Source organism: Amblyomma maculatum, chromosome 7, assembly GCF_055883805.1.
Source record: "Amblyomma maculatum isolate TAMU_Amacu chromosome 7, ASM5588380v1, whole genome shotgun sequence".
NCBI classification, from domain to species: Eukaryota; Metazoa; Arthropoda; class Arachnida; order Ixodida; family Ixodidae; genus Amblyomma; species Amblyomma maculatum.
Window position 1 is genome coordinate 98,562,384 of NC_139350.1, and position 10,869 is coordinate 98,573,252.

Below are 10,869 nucleotides of genomic sequence, written 5' to 3' on the forward strand. Positions count from 1 at the left end.
GGATATATCTAACGTTTTTGTAAAAACCACGTCAGGGTTAGATGGTGGATCATGACGCTTGGGCGGTTTCCCTTGTGCTTGCTCCACTGAGCGTGCAAGTGTAGCAGCTTTCTTTTTAACACAACCTCCATATGAAGCAGGATGTGGGCCATCGCAGTTTGCACATTTAGGTTGCGCTCTCGTGGTGCACTCTTTGTGCGAATGGGGGCCAGCACGCACTTTGCATCGCACGGGGCCGGTACAATGTCTTGATATGTGGCCATGCGTTTGGCATTTGTAGCATTGTGTCGCTGCTCCGACGTACTCAGTTACAGGGTAACTACAGAACCCAAGCGTGACTCTTTTAGGCAGTGGTTTGGTGAAATTTGGTGAAATTGAGTAAGGTCTTTGCCAGGCTGCACGACAACCTGCACAGGCAGGCTGTTTCCCTTTTCAATCTTGCTGTCAGTTATTATGTCAGTGTTTCTTTTTGCGATCTGTTTACATGCATGAGTGTACACCAGTTGGCTGCAGCACACACTGATGTTAGTGAATACATTGCATAGTTCAAGTAATGTTTTGACGATGTGGACGCGGAAAAGCAATATAAAGGGTATTTGCAGCTGTTTACTCATGACAGAACTGAGCTTCGCAGTAAAACTCCAAAACAGTGCACTGAAATGGTGATAATCACCACTTTGTAGATTTTAATGGTCTTCTTTTGACAACATATTAGATACAAGGTTTATGAGCGCTAGCTGCTGCTCAATTAATATGCGGCGGTCTTCGCTACGCTACCGTAAAACCCCTGGAAATTTTTAAAGTAGCGACAACCTTTGCAGAACGCCGCCTCCTGCTCTCCGGCGCCCGTCGCCTCTTCCCATTGGTCAATGGTTTTGCGCGCAAAAGTCCTTTAAACCCCGCGCTTTTCGCGGCCGCGGACGCCATATTGCCCGCTCCAACCGCGCGCCGTAGGCTCGGCAGGCGACGTTGCGAACACTGGGCTTTTAGTTCCTGTGAAGAACAGCGGCTTTTGTTTTGCTCGGAACGGTTGTCGCTCGCTTAACTTCAAGCCGTCTATTTGTGCGGCATGACGGGCTGCTGCGCCTTCGGTTGAAAGAACCGTCACGACGGTGGAAAGCGGTTCTTCGCGATTCCATCATCGAAAAACGACGAGGGACGGAGGAAAGTTTGGCTGCAAAGGATTGGCCGGGCGAATTTTAAAGCAACGCCATCAACCAGACTTTGCGAGGTAAGTGACGTTCTTCCAATTGTTGCTGAGTTTTCCTTTATTTCAGGCCACGCTGTGCAGTGGTTTTTTGTTCGCTATCGAGCGTATGGCTGCAGTAAGCTCGATAAAAGGGCGCTTGCGTTGAGCGAATCATGATTTCACGCTCGCAAACGTTAAAGTGACGCAAGGCACAAGTTTAACTGTAGAATGACGTTCCTTAAGTTTGAGCTCGTTAAGCCTGCAAAGCATTAAATAATGTATACCTACGAAGCGCAGATCGAACTGCGCTCTAACATGGTGAAGCGCGCGCGTTACATTCTGCAGCAGCATTCGCGTGCGTGCGTATATATATATATATATATATATATATATATATATATATATATATATATATATATATATATATATATATATATATATGTTATATCTTTACAGAAGAAGACAAATAAAGAATTATAGCGCCGATACGCATCGTCAAGGCACCGCGGGTGGATGTGTATCGGCGCTGGCGCGCGCGCGTTGGCTGGCGTTTTTTTTTTTTTGCTTGCGTTTACTCTCGAAATTTGACCAGTAGCTGTGGGTATGCATGATAGCGCCGATCGTAAGTGGGTTGCGTTTTTCCTGTCGCATATTTCGTAACATCACTTCTGCATTCTAGCTTTCCCTTGATGCTTAATTAGTCGATCGGCGCCGCGCTGCCTTGTTGATTGCTGGCTCTGTTAGCACTACCGACTGCCGCAACTGCAAAAACCGCTTTCTCTAGCCGCCTGTACGCGGCTTATTACCACTACTAGCTAGGTCAGGCGTAAGTAAAAATTAAGCTTGTAAAAAAAAAAAAGTCACCTTGTGCACGTGTCAGCGTTGTGTTCGAGCAACTTATGCGCAACACAACACCCAAATGATTTTTTCATGGCCGCATGTTTGCTTTTCATTTTCTTTAGGATCACTTCACTAGCGACCAGTTTGAGCACCTGGTCCTTCAGAAATTTGGTGTTAAGAAGTTGAAGCGCGATGCTGTACCGAGCATCTTTGCGCACCGAAAGCAGCCCCTGCCTAGGAAGCCTCCATCCAAACGTAAGAGCGAAGCGCAACTACGCTCTATAGAAAAAAACTGACAATTTCCAGTACGGATGTCCTTGCAAAGATAGAATGGTGTTGTCTTTTTCGCCACAGACAAAATAAAAATTGCAACAGTATTTGGAACTTGTGATAGTAAGCTATGGTCACTGTGAATTGAAATCTGCTGTAATAATGTGGTACCAAGATGAAATAATGCGTAAAGGTGAAGCTGCTGACTCATTTATTGGGAGTTACACATTTTATATGACTAGCCAACACTTCTTAATTTTTATGTTACCCCCACATCACACATAGTTATTCGTAAGGTCTTATTCTGGAGTATCTACATCATCATTATTTTCTGTTTCATTCCGGAAGGTGCAGCTCCTAACCATCCCAAGCGCCAAGAGGAATGTACATCAGAAGCTAATGCTATTAATGTTTAGATCTAGTGCCCATTTCTCAGTTTTGCTCATTTTTCTCTCCTTGCATATACCGACTCCTTTTCGCAGGCTCACACGCTCTCTCATGTTCAGGTAGGCTTGACATGTTGCTGGCAACTTCAATGCACGTTAACTGTGAGCGACATCCACCACTATATTTTATCTAGGCATTATGTGATGTAATTAGCTTTTCAGTTTTTGTTTTGTATTCACAGCTCCTCAGCCACCAGACAGGGATGAGGGGGACATGCAGATTACCGACCACAACATGCGTGAGTACTGTCTGGCATAATACCTTAAGCTTGCCTGCAGCTCGCACCTCATCTTAACTGTTCTGGTGCCCTTCTCTTGCAGCTTCTCAACCTACCCAGGAACACACTGAGCCGCAGTGCTCCTGGCAGTGTAAGAGAAATTTCAATTTAAATTTCAATTTATTTGTTTTCCTTTTGTGCGTTTTTGATAATACTGATGATATGAAGTTAGAAGGATGTTAGCAGCCGTGTATCACAATTTCCCTATTTTTATCTTGCTGTGTGGCAATGAATTCTTCCCATCACTTCTGGGTAGGCTCTGCAGTAACCTCCAACTTTGACTCCCACATCAATTCTAAGTGGCATATTGTTGAGTGCACCTTTATTAGCCATAACTGCATGGATTTATTTTCACTGCCTGTTATTTATATTTGTGAAGGTGCATCCCCTTCTGACCTGTCTGAGTGCATGGAGGAATACACATCAGAAGGTAATGGCCGTAGTGATTGCAGTCAGTGCCAATTTTTCAGTTTTGCTCATTTTTCACTCATTGCATTCACCGACTCCTTTCGCACACGCTCACATGCTCTGCCACATGCAAGTGGACTCGACGTGTTGTTGGCAGCTGCCACACATGTTGACTGTGAGTGATGTCCACCAGTCAGCATTCCCTGTGCATTCTTTGGTGTACCTATGTTCATCATTTTTCTCATTTTCAGCTGTCGAGCCACAAAAAAATGTTGAACGACACATACAAGCTGCATGTCAAGATACCTGTAAGTACTGTTTTGCTTAATATCGTTGCCTAAGCCGAAGTACAATTCGCTGTCTCAGTATGCTGCTGCCTTTCTCCTGCAGCTTCCCAACCTACTCAAAAATACTCTGAGCCGCAATGTTCCTGGCAGGGTAAGAAAAGTGGTGGTGTAAAGAGGCTTTTCATAGTAAATTTTCTGACTTTTAGGTTTTCAGTCTTATGAACTCTTTTCCTTGTGAATGATTTGCTACAGCCTGCCCACAGCAATTGATACCAGGCAAATATGTGAGCTCCTGTGAGTTGCACCTTATTGAGCGGTATCATACTACACATTTCAGGGCCAAGTTTTGTGGTTTGCTTTTTGTCTTTAGTGTGTGCGCTATCCCCTGAGTCACTCACAGCCACAGTGTTCCTGGAAAAATACAGACAGTACATTTCTAATTGGTCGCTGTTTATTTAAAAAGAAATTAAATTAACGAGAATAATGTGGTATATTGCATGGATAGAAGGAACACTAATAATGGTGCTGCATAAGAACCTGTATTACACTCAAAAGAGGTATAGATATTCAATGCAAAGATGAAAAGCAATACTTGATACAAATAAAATGAAAACAAACCAAATATGTCACCTTATAACGAAAACGTGAATAGAAAAAAAATTCAAATTACGAAAACAAGGACAAGTACAATGACGTGTGAGCACACATGCTGCTAAAATTTGGTTCTTCAGAATCTGGAAATTTCTTTAGATAAGACGTCCCATTCTTTCTGTGCACATAGTATGAAAGCATGTACGTAATATAATGAGTGCAACTAAATTTATTCAACTTTATTGTGGGCTCAATGAAAAGCTGACTGAAAGGATTCCCAGACAAGTGTTTGATGAAGATATGGAAAAGCGATAACAGGGCATATAGATAGTGATGGGCTAAGTTTTCCAACTCTACCTTGGTTTCATTTCGGTGGCATTGATGGCACTTGCATTATTTGAAAATGTTTATTAATACTTTCATGGGTTTTTAATAATACTGAAATGTCAGGCCATTTGATCTCTCGTGGAATCACCCCTTTGTCACTTGTTCACTGATTGCTGACTTTTGTGCAGGTTCTGCTGTGCCTGTGAGTGGTGTAACTGAGGAGCCTACTTTAGAAGCTTGCCCTCCTATTGACTATGAGCGGTACCCACCACTGATACTTCTGCCTTGTTTCACAATCTCTGTCACTTATTTCCTTGTCTTGTAGACACTATTCCACGCTCTAGTGCAACTGCTGGTCAAGAAGAAGGATACAATGCCGTGAATGGTAAACAGCACTACTGAAATTTTGCAATAATTGAGGCATCAACAGTGTGGTTTTACTTAGTGCTTTTATTACACTTTATTGTTAATAGGGGACTGCTCAACCACCCAGACTCTGTTAGCTGAAGATGTGGCTGCGCTACAGATGAAGATAAGGCAACTGGAGGGCCAGCTGGAACAGACTCGTCGTCGGGTGGCGGACGCAGAAAAACAAAAAAATAAGGCAGTCGAGCAGAAAAACACCGTACGAAGGCAGGTACAGCACTTCTTGGCACCCGATCAGCTACAGTGCTTGGAAAGGCCCACCATGAAGGGGATACCATGGTCAAAAAGCACGATAGAGAAGGCCCTCAAGGTGCGTCTCTCATGTAGAGGCCGAGGCTACAATGTTGTCCGGGAGCTTGGTATGCCTTTGCCCACCGAACGGACATTGCAGCGCCACCTCGAGCATATAAAGTTTTCTTCTGGCATACAGCATGAAATACTATTCCCTTGCTATCAAAGTGAGTAGGATAAGCACTGGCAGTCACTTCCTTGCTATTTTTAGACTTCACCTTCAGACTAATTCTGCACCTGAGTTACTTATTTGTTCAGTAAGGCAGTGTCACCGCAAATATTTAATGGCACGCTATTAGCTTTCATCCCAAACTCTTCCCAATCCAGTTCTCTGAACACCTTCTCTAAACATGTCACGAATAGTACTGTAAATATAGTGTCCCCTTGAGCGATACCCTTCTAGACTGCTATTTTACTCCTTGTGAAGGGCTGTGTTTGCTGTGTCACCACTATAGACATTCTAAGGTATCTTTACGTATGCCTCCTCTGCCCCGTGGATGCACAATGCCTGCATGGCTGCACAGGTTTCAACTGAGTCATGCTTTTCTGTTAATCAATGAAGGGTAGAATAGTGGCTGGTTACATTCTGTGCATTTCTCTATCACTTTATTAATGGTGGGAATGTGGTCTATTATCACGTAGGCTAGTCTTCTGACTGAATATTTAAGGTTGCACTTAGGTTAGTGATCCCCTTAGTAAAAATCCTGTAAACAACGGATAATAAGCTGATCAATCTGCAATATCTTGAAGTTCATCACACGCATTTCTTATGGATTAATATGATAACATTTGTCTAAGATTCCAGTACTGTCAATGTCATCACTTTGCTTTTTGCAGGTTAGCCAGATGGATGACTCCGAGCGGCATGCTGTTCTCATGCTAAATGAGATGCAGCTGACACCAGGGCTTGCCTATGACCAATCAACGGGAACAGTGATTGGCAAGCCAACTCTCCCTCTAGCAGACGGCAGCCTGCCAGAGGACGCACTGGCTACTCACGGCCTCGTTTTCATGCTAGGGGGTGTTACAACCCGTTGGAAACAGACTGTTACATACCATTTTACTGGAATTTTTTGAGTAGTGATGATACAAAAGATCTTATTCGTATCCTGCAAGAATGTGAAAACTTGGCATTGAGGTTGACGCCATTGTCAGTGACATGGGAGGTGGGAATCAGGGCTTATGGAGTCATTTGGCATTCTTGTGGGCAAGCATTAAAAGCATAGGATTTCATGCCCTCACCCCTGTGAACCAAGCCGGCAACTATATTTTATGGCAGACGTTGCTCACTTACTAAAGAACTTACGCAACCATCTTACACGTAGCCAGTGCATCATCCTGCCAAAGGATATAGTTGATAAACATCCCTTGCCATGCAATGAAGTTAATATTGCACACATTAAGAAGCTTGTTGAAATTGATTCCAAGCTACAACTAAATATTGTCCCCCACCTCAAGGAAGCTTGCCTTGATCCGGGGAATTTTGAGAAAATGAAAGTTGGGCTAGCCTTTTCTTTATTTAACCATGACACAGCAGCAGCTCTACGGTTCCTCATTCAAAGGGGGACATAGAAAGCGATGCACTAACAACGGCCTGGTTTTTTGAAACTGTGTTTAAATGGTTCAAAATTTTAACTTCACGCACAACAAAGCTTGCTGTTAGTACATTGGATGAGGAAAAGCACAGTGATGCAGTGGCATTTCTTACAGTGATGCAGTGGCAGACTATTAGCTCAACACCAAGGACTTCACCTTTGTGCTGCTCAGCCAGTTTGAGCAAGATGCTCTGGAAAACTTGTTTTCCGCATTGCGTGCCAAAAATCCAGTGCCGAGACCATTAGAGTTTCGCTGTGCACTTTGAGCAGCAACTATGGCCCATTTTTTAATGCCAAGCAAAGATGGAAGCTACAGTCATGACTGGATTTTTCTCACTGGTTTGAACACCGCAACTGGAGAGGGAAACAGTAGTGTTGATGCTGACCCCCCCAGTTTCTTTTCCTGAAGAAATTCTAACACTTAGTGTTCCCGAGGAAGAATCGCTTGTTTACCTTGCTGGGTACGTTGTCAGCAATGTAAAAAAAACATGTCATGCTGTGATGATTGCATCAGTGCCATGACTTGCAAGGAAGCTGGCACTCTTACAAGCCTGAAATCATATACAGAGAATACCAACCTTGTTCTCCCAGCACCAGCTGTAGTAGAGTTATTGAAGGTGGTAGAGAACTTATTTCGGACAAATGAAGCAAAACTTCTTCAAAATGAATTAACTCTTGCTCAACTGGAAGCCTCTGCCCGAGAGAATGTTATGTGTGTGAATTATTTGCCTGATTGCCGCAATGTTGTTGATAAGTTGCTGGGGTGTTCTTGAGGACTACAATCCACATTCTTCTCCATAAAGAAAATGAGCGAATAACTCAAGACAAATCAAACATAAAATGTGGAAGCCGTAGCATCGGTAAGCAGGTGGCAACTATTATTGTTAAGTAAGGTATTAATGCATTTGGCTTTGTAATTTGGTTGGTTTGAGATTTAATGTCCCAAAGTGACTAAGGCTATGAGAGACACCGTATAAGACAGCTCTGGAAATTTTGACCACCCGGGGTTCTTTAACGTGCACTGACATTACAAAGCACACGAGCGCCTTGCTTTTTGTCTCCTTCGAAAAGCAGCCACCGCGGCCAGGATTTGATCTCACATCCTTGGGCATGGTAGTCGAGCACCCTAACCACTGCACCACCATGGCGAGCTGCTTTGTAAACTGCGTGGCTTAACATTGCATGACATAAAGGCGCCTTTTGTATTTCACCTCTGTCAAAATGAGGGCACTGTAGTGATACTGATGATGTTAGCTTGTGGTAAGCAGCTGAGCGAAGCCGCTGCCGTGGATGTTCAGTCTACATTTGGTAGCTTTCTGGCAACAGTTTCTAGTGAGCTTATAAGGTGTGCTTGAACAGTATGATCATGTGTGCTTTTCTGCCGATTTGTAGTCTTACTTGCTTGTACTTCTTAATCCCTGCCTTGAATACTGTTTTATAAATTTGGTTTTAAGATTAAAACATTATGGATATAATGAACTAAGCAGTATTTACCTGTCATTGTTTGTATGTTTCTTTTCTGTTCTTGCTATTAATTGCAACTAGAATACTGTGTGCTGCAAGTTTTTCTTTTAGTATTGGAATGCATGTATGCATTTAAAGGCTATCCTTTCAAGATCTTAATGAGATATACATATATCTAAAACCAAATACTGAAATCCACTTCGTCATACCTAGAGGACCAGGCTATTGCCGCTGCCCGGGGAGCTGTTAGCATCACTTCAAATAAAAAAATAGTCCAAACCAAAGTATAACATTTTTTGGAAGTCAAGTGCAATCAAATGAGGCCTGGAAAGACTGCTAGCACAAGGGCTGTGTTGTATGCCACGTCCCCATTTTATTTCACGCTGCTTAAACTTCCTAAATATTGCTGTACCAGCTGCGCCCATTAGCCCCTCTTTTGCAATTCATATAAACTATGATCCTAAGGATGATGCTTTGCTCCATTATAATGCTGGCCAAGAATTTAAAAAAGAAGCGAGTCTTAGCCCCTGCATAGCCTATGGGCCTTAACAAGTGGCAGCTCAGGAAAAGGTGCCAATTTTGACCAATTTCCGGTGTGTGAACTTCTTTCGGTAGTTCACCCCAAGTGATAACACACCTCAACATCCGGAATGGTCGACTGTGGTACAAACTGACATGTGCACTCACTGGGTTTGATATGTACCTGTGTATGATAAATTCATTTCTGGAAAAGAGAATTTCATAGGCACTTAGGTCTGTTTTTACAAGCGGCATATTGTTAGCATTCATACTTTAGCTGTCCAGTACCGGAAGGAATATAGAGACTAAAGCACTGCACGGGCTTGGGTTTACCCAAAAGCCGCAGGCCGGGCCGGGTAGAGCAGCATCGTGGCGGGCCTGTGAGCCTATGGGCCTGGGCTTGACTCAGGCCTTTGATTAACAAGTGGCAGCTCAGGAAAAGGTGCCAATTTTGACCAATTTCCAGTGTGTGAACTTCTTTCGGTAGATTCATGATATGCAAAAGGTTGGACTGGAAACAAATTATAAGGCAAAGCAGAAATGTCGGAAAGTACACCATACACTCTACCATTTTGCACGTGCACACTGTCAGTTGCGCTTTCAGATCTTTTAACTTCTGAAGGACTGGGTGTGTAACAGAAGCCCTTAATTTGTTAAACGGTATGTTAGCTCTGTGTGAAATGTTATATATGGCAGCAGAGGAATCAGTGAGGTTATAAGGTAGACTAGACAAGTAGCCTTTTTTAATATTAGCTAGCCTGGATTCAACAGGAAATGGAACCCTGTTATTACAGTTTTGTCGTGAAATGTTCTGTTATACGCATCTCACTGGCATTTTTCATAGAGTGCGGCTTTTTTTTTTTTGTTGTTCCCATTCGGCCCTCACAGGTTTTATATTTATTTGTCAATAGTGAAATTATTCTATTCTATTATGCTAGCCTTCAGTACGTAAAGTTAGGAGGAGGCTGCGAATGCGAGTAAATCTGTAATAACCTCTTTCATTAATGCTAAAACTTTTTTTTTTACCTAAACGTTGCCCATAGTGAGGTCTCCATTTTTAAGTATTGTACCATTTTTTTAACGAGATGCGTAGTACCAAAAGTTTTTGGCTTTACCGAAGTGCATTTAGTACTCTGGCTGTTCTGAGCCTGAGCAGGGCCTGTACCTCGCGGGCCGGGCCGGGACTGGGCCTATATTGAAAAAGTCGGGCCGGGCTAGGGCGGGTAACGAGAAAGGTTGAAGGGCTCGCGCCAGGTGAATAATTAAGGCCCGCGCAGTGCTCTAATAGAAACTATACGAATATGGAAGATTACTCGGACAGATGTATTAAAAGCGAGGTAGGTTTTGCTTCTCAGTAAATGACTGATGCAGATGAAATATTTACGTAGAACTTTATTATCACATTGTTGGCAGGCGAATGCTTTTGCGAGGTAGCTTTTTCTCCTTACTAAGCAACTATTCCAAATAAAATTATAATGCGGGACTCTATATCGTTACAGTTCATGCACGCGAACAACATTAGGGGAGGCACGGATAAGTACACACGTAGCGTATTTTGAGCACTCCTTGAAGCGTCTTACCTGGCCCGCGATGCACTGCAGCAGACCAAAACCAAAAGCCACTAGAAGAGCGGATGAACTAGGGGCACTTAGAACGCCTTCACTTGCAAGCGTCTTTTCGCATGTCATACCAGGCATCCGTTGTAGCACGTCCAACGTTCCGGCGGGGACGGTCGTTTTCTCTGCATTCTCCTCTTCACCATAGCAGATCACCGCAAATGCATTCCACGGCCTCGTGATTCACGGTCACGTTCAATGCACATCCCACTCTTTCAATATCTAAATTGGCATGCCGCACAAAGCCCGGCGCACCGGGACACTGTGCGCGGGCGGCTTATCAAAACAATCCATCTATGCGTGCTCATTTTTGCATTTAGAC

The 10,869-nt window shown here is 43.4% G+C and overlaps 1 pseudogene; it reads left to right on the forward strand.

Moving 5' to 3' along the window:
* Window positions 1-1,796: 1,796 nt before the first annotated feature.
* On the forward strand, window positions 1,797-6,650 carry LOC146184098 (uncharacterized; annotated as a pseudogene).
* Window positions 6,651-10,869: the final 4,219 nt, after the last annotated feature.